Raw genomic sequence first — 23,274 nt, forward strand, 5'->3', positions numbered from 1 at the left:
TCCTTTTTAAGATTTTCCTGTAGTCTTCTGTTTAACCTGAAATAAGCACATGGTAGTAGAAATGTACAGAAAAGATTATTAGTCTATGCTACACGAACAAGATTCCATTATTTCAGAGTAAATTAAAGGTAGCCGGAAACGCTGTCAGACTTTGGCATGATGAAAGGCAGGTGAAAGTTAAAGGAAAGACACAATAGTTTCAATTACTTTGAATCTCATAATGTCAAAGTTATGATACCCTTTGTTGCTTAACAAGTAGAATTGGTTTTAAGCCCTTTATACTCAAGTTCTTCTTGATGAAACAAAAATATGAGAAATTGCTTCTTCATGGGACACAGAAGGCTTTGTAAAATACAGTGTAGTTTTCTGTAGTTTTATATGAGGTTCTGCTTTCTACTATTTTACAGTTGCTGTGCTCCACCTTAATACCTTCACCTATGTTAGAACTTCTGTGAAGCTGAAGCATCACATATAAGAAGGTCTGAAGAATAATATCACTTGGGTTAACATGGGTCAGTTGTCTTTGGATTGCTTTGTATATCTATCTATCTATCTATCTATCTATCTATCTATCTATCTATCTATCTATCTATCATCTATCTATCCATCCATCCAATCTATCTATCTATCTATCTATCTATCTATCTATCTATCTATCTATCTATCTATCTATCTATCTGTCTGTCTGTCTGTCTGTCTGTCTGTCTGTCTGTCTGTCTATCTATCCATCTATCTATCTATCTATCTATCTATCCATCTATCTGAATGTCTTTTTTCTTCAATCAGGTGATAGTTGTATTCTACTTTTGGTTTAGTCATTAGAGTTAACAAGCTTCCAGAAAAATCAGCATATCATGCTGTCTCTTCAAGAGTGTCAGTGAAGCTGGCTTCTGAATGTATTCTGTTAACTTTATTGCACAAACTAAGGAGCTCATAGTCTCATACTCCTATTGGATAGCCTGAAGGATGCTTGTATTTGATCAAAGTATTGCTGTGTGTTTATTCATTCATTTATTTATTTATTCTCTATGCAGTGACCAAAATGGAGGAAGCAACAAAATATCTATCCTGTTTAGAGCCTAGCATTTCGTGTCTAAAACCAGTGATTTTTCCAAGAAAAATCTATCCAATTCCACTCAATTACTTTTTACTGAGCACCTACAAAGTAATAAACCCGATGCTAGATACCATCAAATCCTTGAAGTCTAGGGAGTGTGACTGTCTTAGTCTGTTGGTGCTGCCATAAGAAAATACCTGAAACTGGATAGCTTTTAAGCAACATAAATGTATTTCTCAACATTCTGGAAAGTCCAAGATCAAGGTGCTGGCAGATTCATCCCTTGTGAGGGCCCAGGCTCTACTTCCAAGGTGGCAGCTGGAATATTGTTTCCTCAAATGGCAGATGGGCAAAAAAGGGACAAATATTATGGTCTCACATTGCAGAAGATAGGGAAGGAGTCCAACTCACCTCTTAAGTCCTTTTATAAATCACCAGTTGACTCTATGAGGGTGGAGCCCTTATGGTGTAATAATTTCCTAAGTGCTCCATCTCTTAATACTCTTGCATTAGGGTTTAGGTTTCAATATGAATTTTAGAGAGGACACAAACACTCAAACTATAGCATTGACAAACTATTTTTTTTGTTGTTATCAGATTGTACACCTTGTTACTACTTAAAAGTATAAACAGGGACTTCAAAATAAATTTATCCTCCTTTTGCAAAATGGTATAATTTTTCTAGCTACATAAAATATTTCAAACCTCTCTTCATCTGGTTTATTGATGGATCCTTTAACAAATATTGTTTTAGCTGCTATTAATAATTTGTAATTTTAAAAAAGTATTTGAGGATAATAACTTTTTCTGCATTATCTTTTCATTTTGTTTATTAAAATGGCTAACGACTTTTGCAAAAAAATTTTTAAAGAGTCAATGGCCTCATGTACTGTTATGTGTAAAAAAAAAAGAAAAAATGGATCCAATGTCTGCATACTATATAAATAAAAACAGTGTTGAAAATTTTTATTTGAAGGTTTTTTTGTTTTCAATTACAAAACTTTATACTTTGGTTAAAGATCTTAACATTTTCCATTTTCCCACATAAATAATAAAGAGTTCTTTAGAAAGACATTACTAGTGTATAAAATGCTGTTGCAAATTAAAAAGAATCGGCAAGATAAATTTTAATATAGTCACTTGAGCTATTCAAGTCTTCTCACTAAAGTTATTTCTTGTTATAACATGAAAGCTAGAGAAGAAAAATGTGTTCACTTGAGTTGATATTCAGACAAACTCAAAAGATTTCATCCTTTGACCTAAATAAGACAAAAGTGAAAAAGGGGCTCAAGATGGTCTCATTTTGTCACAATCAATCAGAAGTCCTCCACTTCACAGTATGAAGTCTGAAAATAATGGCCAGATTCACCTCCTATGGGATTGAGTGTACATATTCTGTATATTCCCATATATATGATTTAGGGCATAAATATGATACTTTTTAAATAAGATAGAGCTATGAAAAATTTAGATGTTTTAGTTCAAAACTTCATGAACTTATTTTGTTGTTAATTGGCAATGTGTGTTGGCTTTAAGTTTAGTTTGAAGTTTGGTTAATTTAAAAAATTACCAATTTACTAAAACTTAATTTTGATGCGTAAAACACCCTATGTCGCTTATTGCTTTCATAGTTTTAGGTTTTCAGTTTTCCAGAATATTTTCAAAAGATAAATAGGATTTCATCATTAAAGACTTCAGATTCCAAATTGCGTGGTTTGGAATGACAATGTATATACATTTAGTCATTATTTTTAACACACATTGCTGTTCTAAGTCACTCAACAGAAAAGTTTTTCTATTGAAAATTACATTTCCTTATATTTATATTGGGCTTTCCACATTTGCAAAATACTTTCACAGCAATATTTTGATCAATGCTTGTTGCACTTGAATGAAAATATGAATGAATTTATTGTCTCATTTTACTCTGATAACTGCCCTTTGACATCCAGTTTTATTACTCCTGTATTTCAAAAGAGGAAAGTGAAGCTCCAAGGCCACAGGGCTTCTACTGGTTTTCCTGCCAGAACTGAAACTAAAAACCAGAATAATCTTATTCCCAACCCTGTCCTATTCGCTCACATTTTTAATTAATAAAATTGCAGCACCATTGTTCTTGTTGTTTTCTATTCTAGACACTACTGCAACATGGATCTCACTGTCAAACAGGTTTCAAACTTTTAGAAATGCCCATTTAACAAAAGTTTTAGTAAATAAAACTTTTGCTAATCAGCAAATGTCTATTGGGTGTCTGCTATGTGCACGGTACTGAACAAAATGGGCACAGATCTGCCCTCTTGAAGCTTACACTGGAGAAGGGGCAGAGAATCAAACATTGTAAGTAAATCAATGATATAATACATTAGCAAGTGCTCAATAATGTGCAGGAATAAGTAGCATGGATGTAAAAAGTTACCCTAGGGTAGACTGAAAAATTAAAGAAGGTAGCCAAAGAAGGTCTCTTTTACAACATGGTGATTGAATAGAGATTTGAAAAAAGTGAGGAAGCAGGCTAAGTTGATGTGTGAGTAACAGGTGTTCTAGACAGAGAGAAGGCATGTGAAGCTTTGGTGGAGGGTGCCCTGGCCAGTAGGAGAAGCTGGAAGAGATCAGACAACTGAAGCAGAAGTGGGGATTGCAGGTAATCAGGTCACAGGAGAAGGCTGGGGGGAGGACAGCGCTGGGTGGTGGTGGTGACCTGAAGGCCATGGTAAGAACTGTGGCTTTTACTTGTAGTGAGATAAGTTGTGTTGAGCATAATTTATGTTCCAGCAGGATTGGTTCACTGCTGTGTTGAGAATAGACTTTGAAGGCCATGGTGGAAGCAGGAAGACCAATTTCAAACATATTGGAATAATCCAGGGAGAAATGATGATAGTATGGATAAGGGTGATAGAAGTATTGATGGTAAGAAGTCGATATATATATATATATATATATATTTTTTTTTTTTTTTGAGACAGTCTTGCTCTGTCGCCCAGGCTGGAGGGCAGTGGCGCGATCTCTGCTCTCTGCAAGCTCCGCCCCCCGGGTTCAGGCCATTCTCCTGCGTCAGCCTCCTGAGTAGCTGGGACTAGAGGCGCCCGCAACCACGCTCGGCTGCTTTTTTGTATTATTGGTAGAGACAGGGTTTCACCGTGTTAGCCAGGATGGTCTCAATCTCCTGACCTCGTGATCTACCCGCCTCGGCCTCCCGAAGTGCCAGGATTACAGGCGTGAGCCACTGCTAAAGAAGTCGATATATTTTTAATGTCCCATGAGATTCGCTCAAGGAATAGATGTGTGGTGTAGGAGAAAACAACACATCAAAGATAAAGTGTTTGGCCTTAGCAATTAATATTATTGGAGTATCAACAATTGATATAGAAAAGACTGTGGGAAAAGCAGGTTCGGGAGTAAAGGGAGTTTGCTTCCACTATGTTTGGTTTAAGAAGCCAGTTAGCCATCAAAAGGAAATATATAAATGGTTTGGATATAACAGTCTGGAGTTCAGGGGACTCTGGATTGAATATACAAATTTGGCAGTTCTCAGGATATATAAATGATACGCAGTCTTGACACTGGATGGGGTCACCTATGGTGTGAGTTTATATAGGGAAGAAGAGACATCCAAGAATACGATTAAATAGGTTTGTTTTGTGATGGTTGTTGTTGTTTCGAAGAGGGAAGAAATATATTTACATGCCGATGGGAATAATCTAGTACAGAGGGAATGGTTGTTAACATATGAGAGAGAGGAAGAATTTCTAGAACAATGTTCTTGAATAGGCAAGAGAAATAGGATTTAATCCAAAGTGAGGTAGGTTGTTTGTAGGTACAGACAGTTTATAACAACAAGAAAGAAGACAGAATTACCGATGAATATAGTGATGAGAATTTGGAATGCTTATATTTTCTTAGTGAAATAGCAAGTAAGGACAGATGCTGAACAGGAAAAGGGGTGGAGAGGAAAGCTGCTGAATATTTCCAAGGAGAATGTAGAAAATCATTATCTGGAGTGAATAGACTTGGGAAAGTGAGTGTGTTTATTGGCCAGCAATAAGAACCTATTTAGATTCTCATGGGCATTAATTTAAAATTATGCTGGTCAGTAGAAATCTTGTGCTCTTTTTTTTTTCTTGTGTGGATGTAGACACGCAGGGGTAGAAAATTTTATTTAAACCAGGACTGATATGGAACCAAAAAAAAAGTTTGCCCATCGATGCTGCCTCTGACAAATCTTGTCCAAAAAGGGGAAAATGGGAACTAGAAATAAAATTACAAGCCTCCCAACTGACTGAACAGATTATCTCTTGGCCAAAGAGACCCCAGATTAATCTTGAAAACTAAGTTCTCAGCCTCAACAGAATGAGGGGTCAGACAAATCTCATTATACCTCTTCCCTTGCTAACCACAATTAGGCTTTCTTCCCTAAGAACCTATTGGTAACAAGCTTTTTCAAAAGACACCACTACTGGTATCAACCAACCACTTCACGCTGCCCCCCTTTTTTTTTTTTTTTTTTTGCCTGGTAAGAGATCACTGACCATGGAATGGTTCTGGCCAGATTACAGAGGATGTACAGTGAGAGTTTTTGCATTCTCTGCTTCACCTTTTGATGTCAGAGGGCCAAAACCTCCATCCTCATATCATGCTGACTCCACCATATTTTGATCATGGGTGCCATGGAAAGGCAAAAAGCTCGACTGCATACATGCAGGTCTCCTTTTTTCATAAATGTTAATGACTCTTCTTATAGGTTATTGAATATGTATATTTGTCCATGCTGCTCAGCATAAACTCCTGTTCCATTTGCCCCTCCTTCAAAGTGTCTGCTTTTGGCTTCCAGCCAGAGGCTGTGCTTCCCAGCCTGTCAGAGTGGTCACCCTGCAGGCTGCAACCCTTTATGAGAAATGAAGCTCTCCTTTCCAAATTTAAAAATGAAAATAAACAAGGTCTGGAACTTTCTTAAGCTAGTGTAATAATGTAAGGGAGGTGCAAAGGAGTAAAGTGTTTGTGAAGAAATAATTTAAAAGATTAACCATAGAGTGCAAGTGTACTAAAAAGGAAGATGAGGCAATAAGAGAGTTGAAGAGTTGGGTATAGGTGTTCTGATTCATGAGATGGAAGTACCTGTGGGACCGAAGGATTGTTGGAGTCAGTGGGGTAGACAGAATGGACTGGGGATATAGGAAGCAGTGGTCATAAAGCAGAAAACTTGGAATTAAGGTTATGGAAAGGGTGAAATCATTGAAAAAATAATTTCAAAGTTTAGTGAATGACCAAGAAGTGAGTGACTGAAGTAAGGTGAAGAAGAAGATCGTTGGAGGGGAGGAGTCCAAGGAAACAAGAGGCCAGAATATTGGAAGGATCATCTTCATAGATACTGAAGTTACCAAGAAGTAAGATGGAAATAGTGCTGAAGAGAAGGACCTGATCCAGCAGGCGAAATCTTTACATAAAAGAGGGAGAGTTGGTAGATGATTGGTATAGTTTGATCACATGAGATTCAAAGCTGATTATTTTAGGGGAGGAAGAATGGCCAGAATGCCTGAAAAAGGAGCAAGGATACCCAGACAACTTCAAGTTCATTATTGTGATGACGTAGGAGGCAAAACTGCTGCTAGTAGGAGCAGGGAGGTAAAAGGAAACTCAGAAAACAGAAAGAAGCTATGCAGGATTTACTATGGATGAATATGAGCAAGAAGAGCTACAGTGGAAGGGTAGTTGAAGGAGGTAGGATGAAGGATAAAGAATGGATTACAAAGCCTTCTGATGGCAGAGTTTAGGAGATACTTATGGTTTAGGATAATTTTCAAAAGAATATTTGGATAGTATAGTATTTATGATAAAATTTTCTTGTTACATTTCTGTGTTTATAGTACCAGAATTTATTCACTTTTTCTCCCCTTTTAAAAAAATTGGGCCAGCACTTTAGGAGCCTGAGGCAGGCAGATTGCTTGAGTCCAGGAGTTCAAGACCAGCTTGGGCAACATGGCAAAACCCCATCTCTACAAAAAAATACAAAAATTAGCCAGGTATGGTGGTGTGCGCCTGTAGTCCCAGCTACCTGGGGAGCTGAGGGGAGAAGATTGCTTGAGCCCAGGAGGTTGAGACTTTGGTGAGCCGAGACTGTGCCACTGCACTCCAGCCTGGATGACAAAGCAAGACTCTGTTAAAAACAAAACAAAACAAAACAAAAAAACAGATGCATAATAGATGTACATAGTTTAGGGATACATGGGATAATTTAATACATTCATATAATTGATGAAGATCAAATCAGTGCACTTAAGATATCCATCATCTTAAATATTTGCCTTTTCTTATGCTAGAAACATCTGAATTATTCATCTCTACCTATTTTGAAATGTACAATAGATTATTGTAAGCTATAGTCACTCTACTGATCTATCAAACACTAGCTCCTATTTCTTCCATCAAACCATATATTTGACTCCATCAATCAACTGCTCCTCATCACCTCTCCCCCTTTCCCTATAATTCCCAATCTCTGGTAACCACTGATTTACTCTTTATATTCATGAGATCCAATTTTTTAGTTCTCATGTGCAAATGAGAACATATGATATTTGTCTTTTTGTGCTTGGCTTATTTCACTTAACATAATGACCCTAAGTTCCATCAATGTTGCTGAAAATGACAAAATTTTATTTACTTTTATGGCTTAATAATATTTCAGTGAGTATAGATACCACATTTTCTCTATCTGTTCATAGGCACTTAGGTTGATTCCATAATGTGGCTATTGTGAATAGTGCTGCAATCACCTTAGAGGTGCTATATCTCTTCTATATATTAATTTTCTTTCTTTTGGATATATAACCAGCAATAGAATTACTGATCATATGGTATTTCTATTTTCAGTTTTTTGAGGAATCTCCATCCTTTTCCCCATCGTGGGTATACTAATTCACATTCCCACTAACAGTGTGTGAGGGTTTCCCTGTCTCCACATCCTGGCCATCAACTGTTCTTACCTGTCTTTTTGATAAAAATCATTTTAACTTAGGTGATATGATATCTCATTATAGTTTTGATTTGCATTTTTCTGATGATTAGTGATTTTAGCATTTTTTTCTTATACCTGTTGGCCATTTATATTTCTTCTTTTAAGAAATATCTATTCAGATCTTTTGCCCAGTTTTTAATTGACTTACTTATTTATAGGCTATTGAGTTGTTTGAGCTCTGTATACATTGTGGTTCTTAATCTCTTGTCAGATGGACGGTTTGCCAGTGTTGTCTCCCATTATGCACGTTTTCTCTTCACTATGTTGATTGTTTATGTTGCTGAGTAGAAGCTTTTAGCTTGATGGGCAACCATTTGTTTATTTTTGTTTTGGTTGCCTGTGATTTTAAAGTCTTACACAATGATCTTTGCCTGGACCAATGTCTTGAAGCATTTCTTCATTGTTTCCTTACAGTAGTTTTATAGTTTCAGGTCTTACATTTAAGTCTTTAATCAATTTTGGGTTGATTTTTTGTGCACATTAAGAGATGGGGGTCTAGTTTCTCTTCTGTATATAGTTATCCAGTTTTCTCAGTACCATTTATTGAAAAGACTGTCTTTTCCATATTGTATGTTCTTGGCACCATTGCCAAAGTTAAGTTCACTGTAGATGGATGAATTTATTTTGTGGTTCTCTAGTCTATTTCATTGGTCTATGTGTCTGTTTTTATGCCAATACCATGTTGATTTGGTTAATATAGCTTTGTAGTAAATTTTGATGTGAAGTAATGTGATGCTTCCAGCTTTGTCCTTTTTGCTCAGCACTGCTTTAGCTATTTGGGGTCTTTTGTAGATCCATATAAATTATAGATTTTTTTCCTAATTCTGTGAAGAATGTCAATGGAATTTGATAGGGATTGCATTGAATTTGTAGATTGTTTTAGATAGCATTGCCATTTTAATAATATTAATTCTAATTCCTAAGCATGGAATATCTCCCCTTTGTTTGTGTGTCCTCTTTAATTTCTTTCCTCAGCATTTTATAGTCTTCCTTTTATAGATCTTTCACTTCTTTGGTTAAAATGATTCCTAGGTAGTTTCTATTTATTGTAGCTATTGTAAATAAGATTATCTTCTAGATTTCTTTTTCAGAATGTTCACTGTTGGCATATATAAATGCTACTGACTTTTGTATATTGATTTTATATCCTGAAACCTTACTGAATTTATTCATTCTAACAGTTTTCTGGTGGAGTCTTTAGGTTTTCATAAGTATAAAATCATGTCATATTGAAACAAGGCTAATTTGACTTCTTCCTTTCCAATTTGGATAGCATTTATTTCTTTATCTTGCCTAATTGCTCTAACCAGGACTTCCAGTACTATGTTGAATATGTTGGTATTAGTTCTTTAAATGTTTGGTAGAAATCTTCAGTGAAACCATCAGGTCTTGGGATTTTCTTTGATGGGACACTTTATATTACACCTTCAATGTCATTACTTGTTATTGCTTTGCTGAGGTTTTCTATTTCTTCATAGTTCAATCTTGGAAGGTTATATGTGTGTATTAGGCTGTGCTTGCACTGTTATAAAAATATCAGAGACTGGGTAATTTATAAGAAAAGATGCTTAATTGACTCATAGTTCTCTAGGCCATACAGGAAGCATAGTGGCATCTGCTTGGCTTCTAGGGAGGCTTCAAAAAGCTTCCAATAACAGTAGAAGGCAAAGGGGGAGCAGGCACATCACATGGTGAGAATGGGAGCAAGAGAGCGAGAGGGAGGAGAGGTGCCACACACTTTTAAGCAACTAGATCTCATGGAACTCACTATCGCAAGAACAGCATCAAGAGGATGGTGTTAAACTATAAGAAATCTGCTCCCATGATACAATCACCTCCCACCACGCCCCACCTTCAGCACTGGGGATTAGAATTCAACATGAGATTTGGGCAGGGACAAATATCCAAACTAAATCAATGTGTCCATTAATTTATCTGTTTTATCTATGCTTGATTCCTTGTATTTCTGTGCTCTCAGTTGTTATGTCTCTTTTTTCATTTTTGATTTTATTAATTTGGGCCTTCTTTTTTTCTTAGTCTAGCTAAAGTTTTGTTGATTTTGTTTATCTTTTCAAAAAAGTGATTTCTCATTTTATTGATTGCATTTTTTAGTCTCAAATTCATTTATTTCTGCTTGGTTTTTATTATTTCTTTTCTTCTACTAATTTTGCCTTAAGTTTGTTCTTGCTTTTCTAGTTCCTTGAGCTGCATTATTAGGTTGTTTATTTAAAGCCTCTACTTTTTTGATAGAGTCATTTGATGCTATAAATTTCCCTCTTAGTACTGCTTTTGTGTATCCCATACATTTTGGTATGTTGTATTTTCATTTTTATTTGTTTAAAGACATTTCAAATTTTTAAAAATTTTCTTCATTGACCCTCTGGTTCTTTAGGAACATAATGTTTAATTGCCATGTGTTTGGGTAGTTTCTGAGGCTTTATTTGTTATAGATTACTAGTTTTATTCCATTGTGGTCAGAAAAAGTACATCATGTGATTTTTATATTTATGAACTTGTTCAGACTTCTTTTGTGGCCAGAGATATGGTCTATTCTGGAAAATGTTTTATGTGCTGATGAAAAAAATGTGTTTTCTGCAGCAGTTGGGTAAAATGTTCTGTAAGTGTCAGTTGGGCCTATTGAGTCTAGTGGGTAGTTTAATTCTGATGTTTCTTTGTTGATTTTCTGTCTGGCTGATCTGTCCATTACTGAGAATGGGCTGTTATTGTCCCCTAATATTATTGAATTGCAATCTATCTCTTTATTTAAATCTATTAATTTCTGTTTTGTATACTTGAGAATGCCTCTATTTGATTCATAGATATTTATAATTGTTATATTCTCTTATTGAATTGACCACTTTATAGTAACCTTCTTTGTCTCATTTTATAGTCTTTGATTTGTAGTCTATTTTATTTGATATACATATAGTGACTCCTGCTCTTTTTTGTTTCTATTTGCATGAAATAGCTTTTTCCATTCCTTTACTTTCAGTCTGTGTCTTTATAGGTGAAGTGAACTTCTTATAGGCAGCATATAGTCAAATCTTTATCTTTATTCTTTCAGCCACTCTATGCCTTTTAATTGGAGAATTGAGTCCATTTACTTTTTTGCTTTATTTCTTGTTGCTTTATAACCTCTGTCTTCATTTCTTACTTCTTTACTGTCTTTCTTTGTGGTTAAGTTACTTTTTCTTGGTATCATTTTTGAAATTATTCCTTTCTATTAGAGTTTTTGCATTGTGGTTACCATGAGGCTTGCAAAAAATATCTTATAGATAATAGCATGTTATTTTAAAGAGACGACAACTTACCTTAGATCACAATGAAAAGAATAAAAACAAAAACAAAACAAAATTCTATGTTTTAACTCCATCTTCCCCACACTTTGCCTTTTAGTTTTCTCAATTTACATATTTTTATATTGCCTATTTATTAACAGATTGTTGTAGATAATATAACTTTTGATAGTTTTGTTTTGGGCTTCATACTAGAGTTATGAATGGGTTTCATACCACAATTCCAGTATCAGAGTATTCTGGTTTTGTCCACGTACTTAATTTGACCAGTGGGTGTTATACCTTTAATTTTTTGTGTGTGCACATTAGTGTGTTTTTCTTTCAGACTGAATAACTCTCTTTAGCATTTGTTATAAGACAGGTCTGGTGGTACTAAATTCTCTCAGCTTTCGTTTGCCTGGAAAAGACCTTAATCTTTGTAGTTGAAGGATAACATTTTTGGATACAATATTCTTGGACGGTGGTTTTTATTTTTAAGCACTTTGAAAATGTTATTCCTCTCATCCTGTCCTGTATGGTTTCTACTGAGAAGTCAGTTGCCAGGCAAATTGGAACTCCTTTATATGTTATTTATTTCTTTTCTGTTATTGCTCATAGGATTCTCTCTTTGTCCTTGACCTTTGAGAGTTGATTTATTTGGCTTGAATTTATTTGGTGTTATCTGACCTTCCTGTACCTAGATATTTATATTTTTTCTCAAGTTTCGGAAAGTTTTCTATTATTACTTCTTTAAATAAGATTTCTAGCCTTTGCTTTTGTTCAGTTCTCTCTTAGACACCAATAATTCTCAGATTTTTTTCTTTTGAGGTAATTTTTATTATCTTGTCAGTGGTATACAACCTTTTTATTTATTTTTTTTCATTTTTATTCTTCATGTATTTTTCAAATAGTCTGTCTTTGAGCTCACCAATTCCATCCTCTGCTTGATATGTTATGGTATTGAGAACCTCTAATAAATTTTTCAGTTAAGCAAATGTGTTTCTCAGTTCTAAGATTCCTGTTTGAATTTTTAAAATTATATCAATCTTGTAGTTAAATTTCTCTGATAAACTTTCAAGTTGCCTTTGTGTCTTTTGGAGATCACTGAATTTCTTTAAAATAGCTCTTGAATTTTTTGGTCACAGAGCTCGCGTATCACCAACTCATTAGGGTCAGTTACTGGTTTCTTGCTATGTCTATTTAGGGAGGTCATAGTTCTCTATTTACTATTGTGTTTTTTTGGATGTATGTCTATATCTTTGCACTGGAGGGTGAATTATTTATTTCAGTCTTTCCTATTTGGCTTGTTTTGTTTTTTACTGGATATATTTTCTTAAAGAGTCTTTACCCCTAGCTTGCTGCCTCCTTTTAAGCTCTAAGTGTTGATTTAATCCCAGGTTCTCCTCACCTCTAGTAAACAATGAAAGCACTGTCTGTTCCAAATGGGGAAGTTCCAAAAGCGGGGTATCCCAGTGGCTTGAAAAGACTGGCTAGGCGTTTGTGCACCAGGAACCTGCGGGAATTTACCTCCTACAGTACAGTGCTGCTGAATGGCCACTGTAATTTGACATCTCCTTTGGCTAAGTTATAGGGCAGAATTTTAAACTCTCGGGATGGTGGTTTTACCACTCCTTTTTGTCTTTGACCATCCTCAAAGATATATCTCCCTTTGGGTACTTGTGATGCTTCCTATGGGTTCAGACAAGGATGAGTTTTTGCCAGGGTACCCGAGGTGTTGAGGAAGCTGGTTGTCCACCTCAATCTCACTTTATCTACAGTGGAAACCATGAGTCAGGGAAAAATTTTTGCACACTTGGTGTGCAGATTGGGAGACAGATGTCATGAATATGGAAGTCTGGTTCTCTTATTGTATACTTGAAGTTTTTTCACTTCTCTGTGATCTGAACTGTCTCTTCCTCATATTTGAGTTTTGGGATATTGCTGGTGACAATCTTGGCACTCTATATTAGTTTTTTATTTTCTAGGGGGTGGGAGGAGTGAAGTCAGCTTATTTCTACATGGCCATTTTGGAACCAGAAGTCTATTCACTTTTATAACAATGAACTATAACCGTTGTATTGTGACTACATATATATATGTACATGTGTATAAACACATTTTATGAGTCACAGTGCCTCCAGTTCCAGAAACTTAACTCAGTTAGGTTGGGTTTGTTTTGTTTTTAATGGACCTTAGAAAACATTTACAAAATAAAATTTATTTTATAACATAAAAGAAAAGCCATATGTAAAAGATAAGTAAAGTAGGCATTAAAAGGCAAGATACAGTAGTATTTAAATGTCAGTAATTTTTAATTAAGAAATGTATTTATTCTGCAAATATTTAATAATTCTTTGGTGTAATTAATCATGCAACTTTGTTCAAAATGTTTTATGACTTACAGCCAGAATGTGTACTTTAAATTTCATATGAAATCTGGCCGGCCATGGTGGCTCATGCCTATAATCCCAGCACTTTGGGAGGCCAAAGTGGGTGGATAACTTGAGATCAGGAGTTCAAAACCAGCCTGGCCAACATGGTAAAACCCCATCTCTACTAAAAATACAAAAACTAAATTAGCCAAGTGTGTTGGTGGGCACCTGTAATCCTGGCTACTCAGGAGGCTGGGGCAGGAGAATCACCTGAAGCCGGCAGGTGGAGGTTGTAGTGAGCTGAGATTGCACCACTGCACTCCAGCCTGGGTGACACAGCAAGGCTCCCTCTCCAAAAACAAAATAAAATAAAATAAAATAAAATAGTAAATACATACATAAATTTCATATGAAAACAAACATACAAAAGTAAATATGATTTTTCAAAATATACAAAAGTAACATAAATTATCTATTTATTATGAGATATTTTGATAGTAAAAAGAGAAAAACTCTTCTGTGCTATATCAGGTAGTTTAACATTTTATTTTGAAAACACAATGTCACAAATAAAGACTTCTAACATTTTTAAATGCATTGCATCATGCCTCTCAATATAGAACTTGTAGAGAGCACTAAGTGACTTACAAATTCTCATGGGTAATGCAATTGTAGTGTTCATTCTATCAGTTCCAGCATCTTTTTATGATCCGTAATGTAATAATATGAAAAAGCTAGGTTACTATCTCCCAAAGTGTGTTCCTGGGAGTATACATCAGAAGTGTTATCAGAAAAGGGAGTTCTATAAACAATGTTAATAACTGGGAACTTCCAATATATAAAAATTGTGCATTGTAAGTTTTCTGGCATATGACACAGTTTCTAGCTTACTAAAATTATTTTGCATTGGAATCTTTATTTTTTAGAAAACATATTTAACAATGCATACTTTAGGAAGGCTGACCTAGAGAGCAAGTTAAATCCACTTCTGAAATATTAACATAATTTGTCTTTAACTTTTTTTTGGAGTGTTCACTAGTAGCAATGCTTTTACTAAGCATAGCATAGCTAAAGCCATCTTTTCTGCCTCCTTGGGTCACATTGTTACTTCATCTACTGCTAATAACACTAGCCAGCACTGAGGCATTGCTGATTCAAAATTGAAGAAATCAACTGACGATTCACTCTTTAGGTAATAGAACCTACCTGTACAAATAGCTTTACTGGATGGTGTGATGGCTCCATGAAATAATATCCTGCAGGTGAGTGAGAAAGAGCACGCAAGCCTGTAGCTGATGGATGACTAAACCAAGAGTGTAATCGAGAGGAAGAAATTAGGTCTGCTTTTGCTCCTGGGGAGAGAGAGACGACTAAATCTGTCATGGGGTTTCAAAAACCACAAGGCAAGCATTATCAAGCAAAAAGCAAAGCAGGTTATGAAATTTCAGCTTTTGACTTTGGATGCTGAATTGCTAATAATATGTAGGACTGAATATATGTTATGCATATTTAAAATTTTTTTTAAAAACCATGTGATTATAGCCATTGAGTTTCATAAGAAATATTTCTTTCATATTTTTAAAAACATTCTTCAGGTACTTCAGTAAGCTGATTGATTATCCTCATCCCTTGGAAACATTTCTTCAAAGTTACCCCATGTATTGTAAAACATTACAGCTTTGTAAGAGACTGAGTTAAACATTGTTCTTTGGTACAGAATGATTAGGCCAGTCAGACTTCATAGTGATGATTTCCTGAAACAAATCATTTAGCGTCCACTGACCCAATTTTCTTCATTTGTGAATGAGGATGCTGGGGAGGAAAAAGGAGAGGAATAAAACACAAACAAGGAGAGATTGTTAGGTAATTATTAGCCAGACTCTGCTGTGGCAGAGTCAAAGATAAAAATCACGTGGTTCCTGCCCTCAAGGAGCTTTCAATAAAATAGGTGGAATTTAAAATAACACAAAAGTAAGAATAGCATGCTATGAAAATCCAGACAGAGGAATGATTGTGTACATGGGGGCTACTTGGCAGGGCTTTCTATAGGTACGATATCAAGGGCACGAAATTTGAATGATTAAAGGAGAAAAAGTTTAGACTAAACAAAATGTCTTAGTTTGGGTTGCTGTAACAAAACGCCATAGACTGAGGGGCTTATAAAGAGCAGAAATTTATTTCTTACAGTTATGGGGACTGAGAAGTCTAAGATAAAGGTATCTGATCAGGGCTGCTTCCTGGTTCATAGAGAGCTGTCTTCTTGCTGTGTCCTCCATAACAGAGAGGGCAAAGGACCTCTGCTGTGCTTCCTTTATAATGGCACTAATACCATTCATGAGGGCTGTCCTCATGACCTATCAACCTCCCACTAGCCCCACCCTCTGATTCCATCTCCTTGGGGTTCAGGATTTCAACGTATGAGTTTTTGAGGGATACAAACCATATCACCACCCATAGAACAAGACACTAGCAATGTTGTCTTTCTCCTCATTTAGCTTGAGACCAAAGTAGCCCATGATTTGACAGCAAATTTCTCCAACTTTTGCCTTCTACCCTACACTGAAGATATTTATTATTTTCTAGCCTAGATTGTTATCCCATCTGTTTCTACAAGGATTTTCTATTTCTGCTTAACCTATTCAGATTGACAATATTCCTGCTAAGCTTTTGGTGGCCTTACATCTCATGATGTTGCTTCTTGTCCTTCTACTCTGCTCTGCCTCTGCTTGTAAACATCTGGGACACTACTGCTTGCCTGGGAGGTGTAATTAGACAAGTGGGCATGGACTTGAGCAATAAAAAAGATAACCAGGAAAAGAGAGCTGTCTTCAAGGGAGAACTACTGTTGCCTTTGGCCAAAAATCATGGTAGAGAAAAGGGACTAGTGGTGTGAAATAAGGCCTGGAAGACAAATGGGAGCCCTCCCATGAAATTCTTGAATGTTCATTTAGCTAAAAAGTCAGACTATTTTCTTTTGTAAGAAATGGGAACATATTTAATATATTTTATCAATAAAGTAATGTGCTATAGATTTTTTTATTATGAAGGTTAATTTGGTGGCCACAAATAAAGTGGATTGGCAACAGAACAGGCTCATGAAATAGTTAATAGAAGTTGATCTAGACATAAAATTAGAAATAAGACAATTTTGGAAGTAAATCCATAGGATATTATGGTAAATTAAAAATGAGTCTGAGGAAGAGACAGCACTCATGTAATTCCCAACAACTGCTGTATAATAACAGGAGTATTTGAGACCCAGCGGATAAAACTGTTAACGAAAAACAGGAAAGTTCACGTGAAGAACATGGTTTTATGCCCATAAGAGGTGGTATGAAATGGTAAGAAATAGGCTAAATTTGGAAAGAGAAGCTGAGGTTTGTGTCTCATCTTGGACAAATTGTATCTTTGGTGAATCTAATTTGTCTCAGATAATACCTCTCTTGCAGAATGGTTAAATGAATAATATGAAACAGTTATGGAAGTTCCTGCACATAGTTGGTGCTTTACAAAATTTTGCCTGAAGTTGAATCTCCGGGTGGGAATGGGCCTTTTAATTCTGATGCAGCTAGATCAGGCACCCTTCCTATGCTTAAATATGTTCCCCAGCTTCTGTACCGTGGCCATTCTGCTCACACATGGACTCCTCCAGAGACAGAGAGCTTCACACCTTGCCGTATAACTCATTTTGCCCTGAGACGGTCTTGTATGCAAACAATTTTGTATGTGATGTGAAGTGTCTTCATAAACACAGTTTAGGAAGTGTCGATTCTCAAGCCTTACTGTGCATGAGCACTGCTCCAGCAGCTTAAGGTCCCAGTGAGATTTGTGCTGTGTTCATCTGTGGAACAGCACAGGAATTTGTGTTTTAAGGAGTTTTCTGAGTGATTCTGATGATGAAGTTCTTTGATAAACATTATCCCAGAACTTCCCCCACATGTCCTATTTTGGCCTCTAAATGTTATATAGAATAAACTTATAATGATTCAAGAAAATTGCTAGTCAGTCTCCAGTGACTTTCTTTTCCAAGTATAGTGTGAAATTACATGTAAAAGTACTTTGGAAAAACAAAAGAAGCACATAAAATTACTTTAAACATTATTATGAGGTGGAAGAATATTTTAATGAATCTATAAATAGCAATTCTTATCATCACAGTTAATATTTATTAATGGTTTCTATATGCCACCTCTACTGCATACCTTATTCTGTTTAATGTTCATATTTCATTATTTTACCATTATACAGTTGAGACTTAGAAAAGTTATCTTTCCCAGGGTCACAAAATGGCATGGCCAGATTTTAAACACTACGTTTCATTGCCTTATTTAAAAACTAATGAGATTTTTTTTTCTTTTGTAGCCAAGACCATCCTCAAGGAGTTTAATGAATGTGGCATCACAAGAAAAATATGCATCAACATTGAAAAGTAAGATGAATTATTTTACCTAGTAGTTTTTTTTTGGTAATTATACTTTTATTTGTTTACATTATTATCCTCATGTTGTCAGGGGTGCATTAAGACAATAACAGTTTTGCTCCAAAGAAAAAGTCATTTGTGCTTTCTCCTGGAATATTTTCCTATGACCTTAGTTCTGTGGAGAAGGCTTGTGTGGTAAGCCTGTAGTAATGAGACTTGAGAGGTAATGGGAATGGAATGTGAAGAAAGGGAAGAGTAGGGCACCCAAGATTCACTATCTGTTCGAAAATTTTGCTAAGAACTAGCTGGGATCAGAGTATGTACACATAAGATCACACCAATTGATTCTGAATTTACCAAGAGTTGTTTTACATACTGTGAAGTTTAGAATAATATATATAAATAATTCTCTTTTTACAATGGTATGCTTCTTTATAAGTGTCTGGTTTTTAGTGACTTGAGTCAATAACAAATTAGAAAAAGTGACCTGACTTCTAATTTTTGAATTCTGAAATATTCTATTTGATTATTATTTTTATGGGGTAAAAGGGAACTGAGATCTAGCCTTCTCAATCCTAGATGCAATTTAAAATCATTTGAAGAAATTCAATAATTATTCATGCTCAGATTTTACTGAAAACCAGTTATAATCAGAATTTCCAGGTGATTTTAGTGTGTAGCAGGGTTGAGAACTACAACATAACTCCATGTTTGGAGTCAAACACAAAATTGGATCCAAAACTGGATCCTCCACACTTATTTATGAAAAACAAGAACAACGACAAAACAAAACTAAGCTATCAATAGCTGTAATCATTAATAGAAGTACTGGCTATTGAGGTACTTTATTTGGGTCCACATAAAAAATTCATAAGATTTATGTGATGAGGAAGCTAGTTTTAGGTATAAATATGAATGTTTCTCAGAGAAAGAAATGGTGCTCAGATAACTCTTGAGAATCTGAGGACAAAATTATCACTGAAACTTCACCTGATAAAATCTAACTTTTTAATATCTTCATAATAATGAATTTGAGTTTATTTTAAACCAGATTCTAAAAAGTTACAATTTTATTTATTGTTATAATGTTATGGAAGCTCTGTTTCTAAATAGAATAATTTCTCATTATAAACTGTGTAAATTTTCTTGAAGAACTAGATTGTGGATATTTTTATCAAAGTAAGTTAGCGTGGTTATTGCCCTGAGTCACTTTCATGACCAAAGAAAGCTGGAAAATTGAAGGAAAAATAGAAAAGCTACATTATGTATTTGATTGATTCCTTCAGTTCACATTTGTAGGGGTTCTTGTTTGTTTTTGTTTTTTTGGCTTGTGAAGTTCTGGTCACAACATATTACTTACTTAGCTTTACTTAAAATGAGAGTATTTTTGATATGTCAAAATCAAAATTGATTCTTCTACACATGATAGACTGCTTGTAGAAGTTGTTTAAGAGTCTTAGTTGAATGTTGAAACTTTAAAAAATATCTTACCAAGGTTTGCTTGAATTGAACTTAAGTGTACTAGCTCTTAGGCAACTCTTCATGTTGTGAACACATCCTAACTATCTCAGCATGCCAGTGGTATATCATAATGGCCACTGTAAAGACCCACAGCCTGGAATTATTTTGATAATGGAGGGGTTCCCAAGGAATTCCTGCGATTGACTCCCACAAAGCTAAGAACCATCTCCACTGCTGAAAGCATTTCTTATGATGCACTCTTTAAGTGGTCACAACAGGATGCTATGGGACTGAAATGGTGTTTAGATACTCTCTTGCTAAGAGCCATTTCTAGTTTCAGTGTCATTATGAAGACCCTTGATGTTCCCAGTCTTTTCCTCACATACATCCTTACTTTTGTGATCTACTTTTACCTCATTTATTTTCAAGGAAAATTGGTTTGGTACCATTTGATTTCCTAATTGTTAAACTTTGTTCCCATTTTTGTCATAGATAACCTCCTCCTCTTCCTCCTTTTCTCCTTTGGTTTTCCTTTTCTCCTTCTTTCCTTTCTCCCTTCTTTCTTTTTTCTCTTCCTCCTTCCAATTGCTGGTCATAATTAGAATATGACTTAGTCTAGGAGTATCTATTGAATGCTTTAAGTCTACAGTACTGACACTTCCCAGTTGTTAGGGGTTGTTTTGAGGGGCATAAATTGAGCTATTAGTTCAGAGTGTTTGAGGTTCTTTCCTTTTTTTCTGGTGCTTTTATCTAGCTTCTGACTTTTAGATCCTTTCGCATCATTTTGCAAGGTTTTTATAAAGTCATCCCTTTGTGAAAATGTACTGCTTTGTTGAGTGTCATGGAATTTTTATTGATTTGTGGTTCCTTCATCTTGGGACAAATCCTCAGTTACCCCGGAAGATATATGTTTTGTGTTAGCATTGCTTTTATTATTTGCTATGTATGTTCTCTTTGACATTTTGATTTTTCAGTTTTCAAGCAACGGTTTTATCTTGAGTTCTCTGTGTAGTTTCCAACACTTTATGTTTGAATACTTTTCACTGAGGTTAAATTTTTTTTAAATAAAATTATTAATAGCCTTATGGCTCTTTCCTTAATTGGTACTATTGGGTAGAGTTTACAAAGCTTGTGACAGCTGGCTGTGTTTCTCTTTATATGGCTAATGATCTGGATTTGTCCCTTTTGTGTGTGTGTGTGTGTGTGTGTGTGTGTGTGTGTGTGTGTGTGTGTGTTGAGATGGAGTCTCACTCTGTCACCCAGGCTGGAGTGCAGTGGCACGATCTTGGCTCACTGCAACCTCTGCTTCCTGGGTTCAAGCGATTCTTGTGCCTCAGCCTCCCGAGTAGCTGGGATTACATGCGCCCACCACCATGCCTGGCTAATTTTCATGTTTTTAGTAGAGACAGAGTTTCACCATGTTGGCCAGGCTGGTCTCTTAACTCCTGACCTTAAGTGATCCTTCTGCCTTGGCCTCCCAAAGTGCTGGGATTACAGGCGTGAGCCACTGCACCCAGCCTGGATTTGTCCCTTTCTCTGATACTGCATCTTGGCTTCTGAGTTGTTATTGAAGTCAAATGCCTTTTCTACCTATTTCACAAGTTTGTTTTGAATGTTAAATAGTACATTGTATGATAACTCTTTGTTGGCTCTAAAGTGCTTTGCAAAAGTAAAAGATTGCTATTTCCTGAAGAAAATACACAAAGATGTATTTTATAAATCTTAAGTTTAAGCTTTTAAAAATATCAAAAAGTACACTGAAACTATAGCATTTTGTGCAACAAAAAAGAGGAAAAGATATATAAAAACTCAGAAAAATGAAAAAAGGTGAGTAGTACTTTCTGAGATAATGTCTAAGACAGAAACGAGTTTGGATGTGATTCAGTTGTCGTCTGCGATGACAAAATTCATGATAAGAAACAGAGAAGAAATTTTATATGTTATTTTAATGAATATTTCTTAACTAGAGAGAGATTATAGAAGAGATAAAGATAGCTGGAGCAGATATGGAGGAATTAGTAACAAATTGATGACACATCTAAATGCACACATCCAGGAAAGTAAACAAGCTTTAGTCTAAGATGAAAGCTTTCTTTTGAATTCTAATTTCATCTGGTTGAAAACATACATCTAGCACATAGGTAGACACTATTTAGAACTAAACGGTAATTTATTATGAATAGGAATTTCCTATTACTTAGGCATTACCTTCTTCTGCAAAACTGTGTTTGAGCAAGCTGGTGAATGAGGAGAAGGCATCTGGGTAGGCTATCTCATGTTAGCCTGTAAAGAGAGCATATTAGATGTAATAGAAAAATACTAACATTAAAATTAAAAAGTTGGGTTTAAAGCCTAGCTTTTTCACTTTAACAATGAGGAACATTGACACAGAGCAGTAGTGTTCCTCAAAGTTTTATGTGCATGTGAATTGCCTGGAGATCTTGTTAAAATGCAGATTCAGATTCAGTAGGCCCAAGAGTCTCCCAGGGGGTGCTTGATGCTCCTGCTTTCCCATGGACCACACTCGGACTAGCAAAAGGCCAGAGTCTTTCATTTATTTGTGTTCTGCCACACTGTTGACAAGAACTAGGATTGAAATTCAGTATTCTTCATATTACAGTCCATGAAATAGGCATTGACCAATCATAAACTTCTTTCTTTTCCCTTGAAGTATGGATTCTCATCAATAAGCAAAAACAAATTCATAAAACATTGCCCCTTATCATTTATGTTCCATGTGTATGTTGAAACTTGATTTATATAGGGTACATTTATGATATAATCTAACTGTAACACAAAATATATTCTAAGCACAAGAAAACTATACTTTCACCTTTTGTACACCTGCAGTTCATTTACGTAAAACAGTTAATTTGGTAGATATTTTTCTAGTAGTTTCTCCCTTTTTAAACATTTTTTTGGAGTAAAATTTATATACATAAAATATACAATTTTAACTCTTTTAAAGTGTACAATTCAGTGGCTTTTAAGACATTCACAATGTTATGCAACTATCACTATTATCTAATTCTAGAATAGTTTTGTCATTCCAAAAAGAATTTCTGTACTCATTAAGCCATCGCTCCTGTTCCCTCTTCCTCCAGCCTGGAAAACACGCATATTATTTCTGTTTTTGTGGATTTGTCTATTTGGGGCATTTTATAAATATGAGATTACAAAATGTGTGGCCTTTTGTATCTGATTTCTTTCACTTAAGAAACTTTCAAGGTTGATACACATTTTGGCTTGTATCATTACTTCATTTTTGTGGTTGAATAATATTCCATTTTATCAATAATCATATTTTGTTTATTCCTTAATCAGTTGATAAACATTTGTGTTGTTTTGTTTGTCAACTATAATGAATAATGTTGCTAGAGTTTGTAAACTCTGATGAACCTTGTTTGCCAGAAAAGACAGCTTTCCTATCCCCAGTAGTGGCAACATTCCCTTCCAGATCCATGCTGCCATCAGCCTTTCCACCTTTGTCTGAGGAGATAAACCCTGCGCTGCCTGAGGCAACAGTGATGGCCTCCTCTGAGGCAGTGGCCAGGCAAGATAATGTTGATTCTCCTCAGGAGCCACCCCCAACAGCCCTGTTTGCTTCTAGACCTATAGCTAGACTAAAGTCCCTGTGGGCCCCTAGAGGTGAGGTTGAGAGTGTGACCCATGAAAAG

The 23,274-nt window shown here is 35.5% G+C and overlaps 1 long non-coding RNA gene across 2 annotated transcripts in view; it reads left to right on the top strand.

The window, feature by feature from the left end:
• Positions 1 to 23,274, top strand: part of LOC134759023 (uncharacterized) — a 478,714-nt gene that overhangs the window by 222,037 nt on the left and 233,403 nt on the right. For both annotated transcript variants that reach the window (XR_010134871.1, XR_010134870.1), the window contains one exon: positions 18,079 to 18,145. This is a non-coding gene — a long non-coding RNA (uncharacterized lncRNA). The remainder of the gene's footprint in view (positions 1 to 18,078; positions 18,146 to 23,274) is intronic.

The sequence above is a fragment of the Gorilla gorilla genome, chromosome 7 (assembly GCF_029281585.2).
Source record: "Gorilla gorilla gorilla isolate KB3781 chromosome 7, NHGRI_mGorGor1-v2.1_pri, whole genome shotgun sequence".
Lineage (NCBI taxonomy): Eukaryota > Metazoa > Chordata > Mammalia > Primates > Hominidae > Gorilla > Gorilla gorilla.